We start from the raw sequence: 7,793 nt of genomic DNA on the forward strand, positions 1-7,793 counted from the left end.
ACCAATATCACTGATGAACATAGATGCAAAAATCCTCAACAAAATACTAGCAAACAGAATCCAATAGCACATTAAACGGATCATAGATCATGATCAAGTGGGGTTTATTCCAGGAATGCAAGGATTCTTCAATATACGCAAATCAATCAACGTGATACACCATATTAAAAAATTGAAGGAGAAAACCCATATGATCATCTCAATAGATGCAGAGAAAGCTTTCAACAAAATTCAACAACCATTTATGATAAAAACCTTGCAGAAAGTAGGCATAGAGGGAACTTTCCTCAACATAATAAAGGCCATATATGACAAACCCACAGACAACATTGTCCTCAATGGTGAAAAACTGAAAGCATTTCCACTAAGATCAGGAACAAGACAAGGTTGCCCACTCTCACCACTCTTATTCAACATAGTTTTGGAAGTTTTAGGCACAGCAATCAGAGAAGCAAAGGAAATAAAAGGAATCCAAATTGGAAAAGAAGAAGTACAGCTGTCACTGTTTGCAGATGACATGATACTATACATAGAGAATCCTAAGGATGCTACCAGAAAACTACTAGAGCTAATCAATGAATTTGGTAAAGTAGCAGGATACAAAATTAATGCCCAGAAATATCTGGCATTCCTATACACTAATGATGAAAAATCTGAAAGTGAAATCAAGAAAACACTCCCATTTACCATTGTAACAAAAAGAATAAAATATCTAGGAATAAACCTACCTAAGGAGATGAAAGACCTGTATGCATAAAATTATAAGACACTGATGAAAGAAATTAAAGATAATACAAATAGATGGAGAGATATACCATGTTCTTGGATTGGAAGAATCAACATTGTGAAAATGACTCTACTGCCCAAAGCAATCTACAAATTCAATGCAATCCCTATCAAACTACCAATGGTATTTTTTACAGAACTAGAACAAAAAATTTCACAATTTGTATGGAAACACAAAACACCCTGAATAGCCAAAGCAATCTTGAGAACGAAAAACAGAGCTGGAGGAATCAGGCTCCCTGACTTCAAACTATACTACAAAGCTACAGTAATCAAGACAGTATGGTACTGGCACAAAAACAGTTAGATCAATGGAACAGGATAGAAAGCCCAGAGACAAACCCACGCACATATGGTCACCTTATCTTTGATAAAGGAGGCAGGAATGTACAGTGGAGAAAGGACAGCCTCTTCAATAAGTGATGCTGGGAAAACTGGACAGGTACATGTAAAAGTATGAGATTAGATCACTCCCTAACACCATACAGAAAAATAAGCTCAAAATGGATTAAAGACCTAAATGTAAGGCCAGAAACTATCAAACTCTTAGAGGAAAACATAGGCAGAACACTCTATGACATAAATCACAGCAAGATCCTTTTTGACCCACCTCCTAGGGAAATGGAAATAAAAACAAAAATAAATGGGACCTAATGAAACTTCAAGGCTTTTGCACAGCAAAGGAAACCATAAACAAGACCAAAAGACAACCCTCAGAATGGGAGAAAATATTTGCAAATGAAGCAACTGACAAAGCATTAATCTCCAAAATTTATAAGCAGCTCATGCAGCTCAATAACAAAAAAACAAACAACCCAATCCAAAAATGGCCAGGAGACCTAAATAGACATTTCTCCAAAGAAGATATATAGACTGCCAACAAACACATGAAAGAATGCTCATCGTCATTAATCATTAGAGAAATGCAAATCAAAACTACAATGAGATATCATCTCACACCAGTCAGAATGGCCATCATCAAAAAATCTAGAAACAATAAATGCTGGAGAGGATGTGGAGAAAAGGGAACCCTCTTGCACTGTTGGTGGGAATGTAAATTGATACAGCCACTGTGGAGAACAGTATGGAGGTTCCTTAAAAAACTACAAATATAACTACCATATGACCCAGCAATCCCACTACTGGGCATATACCCTGAGAAAACCATAATTCAAAAAGAGTCATGTACCACAATGTTCATTGCAGCTCTATTTACAATAGCCAGGACATGGAAGCAACCTAAGTGTCCATCAACAGATGAATTGATAAATAAGATGTGGCACATATATACAATGGAATATTACTCAGCCACAAAGAGAAACATAATTGAGTTATTTGTAGCAAGGTGGATTGATTTAGAGTCTGTCATACAGAGTGAAGTCAGAAAGAGAAAAACAAATACTGTATGCTAACATATATATGGAATCTAAAAAAAAATGGTTATAAAGAACCTAGGGGCAGGACATGAATAAAGACGCAGATGTAGAGAATGGACTTGAGGACACGGGAAGGGGGAAGGGTAAGCTGGGACGAAGTAAGAGACTAGCGTTGACTTATATATACTACCAAATGTAAAACAGGTAGCTAGTGGGAAGCAGCCACATAGCACAGGGACAACAGTTCAGTGCTTTGTGACCACCTAGAGGGGTAGGATAGGGAGGGTGGGAGGGAGACGCAAGAGGGAGGAGATATGGGGATATATGTATATGTATGGCTGATTCACTTTGTTATAAAGCAGAAACTAACACACCATTGTAAAGCAATTATACTCCAATAAAGATGTTAAAAAAATAAATAAAACATTCGGGCTTCCCTGGTGGCGCAGTGGTTGAGAGTCTGCCTGCCAATGCAGGGGACATTGGTTCGTGCCCCAGTCCGGGAAGATCCCACATGCCGTGGAGCGGCTAGGCCCGTGAGCCATGGCCGCTGAACCTGCACGTCCGGAGCCTGTGCTCCACAACGGGAGAGGCCACAACAGTGAGAGGCCCGTGTACCTCAAAAATAACTAACTAAATAAATAATAAATAAAATAAAACATTGGAAAAAAAAAAGTGAATGGTAAACAAATTGTGTTATAATAGAATACTACTCACCAGTAACAAGGAACAAACTATTGACATAAATAAGCTAGACCCAAAAAAGTGTATAGTGTATGATTTCATTTATAGAAACCCTAGAAAAGACAAATTTAATTTAAGGTGATCCAGAATAGATCAGTGGTTACCTAGAGTGAGAGTAGAGGACTGACTGCAAAAGGCCAATTGGGAACTCAACAGAAATGTGCTATATCTTGTTTATGGTGGTGATTAAATGGCTGTATATGTTCATTGAAACTCATTAAACTGTACACTTAAAATAGGTGTGTTTTATTATATGTAAGTTATACTTCAACAAAATTAATTAAAACATTGTTCAAAAAATACATTCATGGGACTTCCCTGGTGGCACAGTGGTTAAGAATCCACCTGCCAACGCAGGGGACACGGGTTCGAGCCTGGTCCGGGTAGATCCCACATGCCGTGGAGCAGCTAATCCTGTGAGCCACAACTACTGAGCTTGCACTCTAGAGCCCGTGAGCCACAAATACTGAGCCCGCACGCCACAATTACTGAAGCCTGCGCACCTAGAACCCGTGCTCCACAACAAGAGAAGCCACCACAATGAGAAGACCACGCACCGCAACGAAGAGTAGCCCTCACTCGCCGCAACTAGAGAAAGCCTGCACATAGCAATGAAGACCCAACGCAGCCAAAAATAAATAAATAAATACATTCATGTGGTTGAAAACAGCAACTAGTACAAAAAGCTAGACATTAAAAACTTAGTCCTCTCCCACACCAAATATCCAGAACTCCAAACACCCCTTCTCCCTACCCAAAGGTAACCACTATTCCCAGTGATTTTATGCATTAGTCAAAATTGTCCACGTGTATATATGAATACACCTCTATATTGGTATTTGTATATAGATATTTACGTAGCTACACATGCACAGACACACACATATACTTTGTTTACAGGCAAGTAGACATCTTTTGTATTATAGCAGGTGCTTCTGGCGCCTGGCGTCTCATTTTCTCATACCACCTCTGATTTCTGCTCTGACAGATTCCCACCTTGAACACCAGCACTTTCTTCAAAGCCACAGGAGCCTGCTCAGTCCACAGGGAAATGCAGCCAGAAGTAGGAGGCAGTTAACACCATGGAACAACCTTAACCAGTGAAGGATGGGCTTCGTTAATAAATATCCCAGCCTTCCTTCTTACCAACAAGACAGACAATTCTGGGAGACAGACATTCTGTGTGTTTTTCAAAGGTCTGCGCTTATTCGGGCTTCTCTTGGCTATAGCAACAACTCAGTACATACTTTATTTGCATTTTCTGTCTCACTCTCTTCACTCCCTGATTTATTTTTCCTGGGATCTCTTCCTAAATAAACGACTTGCACCCACGTCCTTGTCCGAGGCTCTCTTTTAAGGGAACACAAACCAAGCCATATACACACCTTATTTTTTTAACAATATATTTTGTAGGTTGCACCATATTAGCCCATACGATCTACCACATTGCATCTCAAATATACTCCACTGTATGGATGTACCAGTTTTTATAACCATCCCCCCATCAGCAGATATTCAGGTTGTTTATAGTCTCTTGCTACTGTATACAATGTTTTTCAAAACATCCTTTTGCATATATCTTTGTAAGTTAAATCTCTAGAGATGGAATGGATAAGGCAAAGGGGTGGCCATGGTAGTCTTTAAATAGGAGGCATCCCTAATATGACTCACCTGTAAAATCTTACCTGTACACATAGCTTTTCAGTCACAAATCCGGGGTGTATTGATGTGCAACTATCCCTATCAGAGCTGATGCAAGGCTGTAATCCTACATCCTATGGCCCTTCTGCTCAATTCTCTAGCCCTCTTTTCCATGGATCAACCTGTCGTCTCACTGTGAACTAAATATCAGTACAATCAGGAGGAGGCCTGAGACAGAAAGAGTAAGAACACAAGCTAAAATACAGAGAAATGGAAACAGAGGGAAACTATATGTAAAACCATTCGTTGATTGCCAGGCAAGTTAGAAAAGTTAGAAAAAGTTAGAAAATACTCCTTATTCACAGAAGGAGTAAAGAGAACTGGACTAGGGATCAGGAAGTTCTAGTTCTCTCTCAGCCAAACAAGTGGTGTCCTTGGATAAAGTAGTCTCCCTTTGCCTCAATTTCCTCATTTGTAAAATGAAGAGGTGGGCCTAAGTCATTCTTTCTGGCGCCCTCCTCACCCTGATATTCCAGTTTCTACGACCCAGGCAGTTTGTAGAAATGGCTACCTTATATACCAAGGTGTCAACCCAGCCACCATCTGTTAAAAACTCCTCTCTCAACCACAGGCAGATGCTAGAAGATACAGGCACACCTTGGAGATATTGCAGGTTTGGGTCCAGAACACCATAATATAGCTAATATCACAATAAAGTGAGACACACCAGAATTTTTGATTTCCCAGTGATATAAAAGTTATGCTTACACTCTACTACTGTAGTCTATGAAGTGTGCAATAGCATTATGTGTAAAAAAAAGTACATAACTATATTAAAGAATACTCTCTTACTAAAAAATGCTAAATATGATCTGAGCCTTCAGCAAGTTGACATCTTTTTGCGATAGTAACACCAAATATCACTAGTCACAGATCACCATAACAAACATAACAATAATGAAGTTTGAAATATTGTGAGAATTACCAACATGTGGCACAGAGACATAAAGTGAGCAAATGCTATTGGAAAAATGGCATCAATAGCCTTGCTTGATGCAAGGTTGCCACAAAGCTTCAATTTGTTAAAAAAAAAAAAAAAAGCATTATCTGCAAATAAATACCAGTAAAATGAGGTGTGCCTATACTATGTGAGCTGCCTCCCACTTTAAATCACAACAGAAATGCATATACCTCAAGAACAAATGCAAACATCCCTGAGAATAGGGAGCCCTTTTTGCTTGTAACCATCAGTCAGAGCCGATTTCTGCAGAGCACTCTCTGGGACCAATGCTTTAACCCCCATGGGGAGCTGGAGCTCAGGCTGTAGGGTCAGAAGGACCCAAACTCAAATCCTAGTTCCTCCACACATTACCTATATGGCCTTGGCTAGCTCTGTAGAGATGAGGCAAATAAAGCTACTTTGTCGGCCTGCTGGGAGAACTAGAAGAGATGTTAAACAGTAAACTTGTACCTCGGGCTGAGTGTGAGCTTCCAAAGTTGTGGTAAAAGAAAGTCAGCTAAAGCCCAGATGAAGTGGTTGACTTGCATTTGAGGGCCATGTTAACCTGTATCACACACACACTAGCACACATTTTTAAGAGCTATATACTTGCTATAAACTGAACGTTTGTGCCCCCTCCCATTCATATATTAAATCCTATGCCCCAGTGTGATGCTCTTAGGAGGTGGGGCTGATCTCAGGTGGTCTTGGCCTTCAGCGGCTTGAAGCAGGATATCAGTTCCCTGGCCAGAGATTGAAGTCAGGCCGCGGCAGTGAGAGCGCTGAATCCTAACCACTAGGCCAGTGGCCAGTGACAAGGCCCTGGCCCGCTGGCTTTGTAGAAATGAATGTCCACAAAGGGATGGAAAGTAGTGAAACAAGTGAAGTGTTTATCAGGAGGAAAAAGGGTACGTGTGAATAGACTCAAATGGCAGTCTCAGAGAGAGAGTCGAGCCCTCGTGGTAGTCTGAATCACTTATATGGGGCATTTCTTCCAGGTATCCTCTGCCAGTCATCTGGCTTTGCCTGGCTCTGAGTCTGTGTTTGGTTTCTCCCAGGGTCCTCCCCCGTGTGCGCACGCATCTCTTAGCCAAGATGGATTCTAGCGGACAAGCCCATGTGTAGGTTGACATCACCTACTATGGGGCGGCGCCCCCTCCCTTTTTGACTCCCAAGGAGTCTTTCTGTGCATGTGTAGTCAGGAAGGTCTCCTTGACCTCAAGAATGAGAAATATGTGGTGTCTTTATCTCTTACCTGGGCAGGGCACCTGCTATTATCTTCATTTTGGAGTGTTTTTGCACAGGAAACAAACTCCAGCTGCTCAGCCTGGGGCCCATCTATCTCCTGCCTCAGGGCCTTTGGGAGGTGATGGGTCATGAGGGTGGAGACCTCATGAATGGGGTTAGTACCCTGATAAAAGAGGCCCCAGAGAGGTTCCTAGCCCAGCTGGCACGTGGGACTGCAGTAAGAAGATGGCCTTCTCTGAGCCAGGAAGCGGATTCTCACCAGACACCGAATCTTCCAGAGCTTTGGTCTTGGCCTTCCCAGCCCCTAGAACTGTGGGAAAGAAATTTTGTTTACCAGCCACCCAGTCTGTGGTATTTTTGTTACAGCCCAAATAGACTAAGATAGTACTAATGCTATATACTAATCGTTCACCATTATTTAACAGCCTTGTTTCACAAATTTAACAACAGAATTCTGTTGCTATGAATATTTAGGGTATTTCCAATTTCCATTTATAAGTAATGAGTCAATGAATTATCTCATATATACTCATCTTTGACACTATCGCTTAACAGGTCCTAAATAGATACTAGACAACCAGAACTTTTTTGGGGGGAAGGGCCTAGATAATAATTGCACAAGACACAAGTGAACCCCAAGTTCATCCAAAAAGTATTTGCTGAGCTTCTAGAAGCTAAGCACTGTCCAGGCACACTTCTTTTTTTTTTTTTTTTTTTTTTTCGGTACGCGGGCCTCTCACTGCTGTGGCCTCTCCCGTTGCGGAGCACAGGCTCCGGACGCGCAGGCTCAGCGGCCATGGCTCACGGGCCCAGCCGCTCCGCGGCATGTGGGATCTTCCCGGACCGGGGCACGAACCCGTGTCCCCTGCATCAGCAGGCGGACTCTCAACCACTGCGCCACCAGGGGAGCCCCAGGCACACTTCTATATCACCTTACAGTGCTGCCCCGAAAGGGTACACGTGTGCCTCTTTTTATGCAGTGGATGTGGTTTTGTCAT

The sequence above is a fragment of the Lagenorhynchus albirostris genome, chromosome 1 (assembly GCF_949774975.1).
Source record: "Lagenorhynchus albirostris chromosome 1, mLagAlb1.1, whole genome shotgun sequence".
Classification (NCBI taxonomy): Eukaryota; Metazoa; Chordata; class Mammalia; order Artiodactyla; family Delphinidae; genus Lagenorhynchus; species Lagenorhynchus albirostris.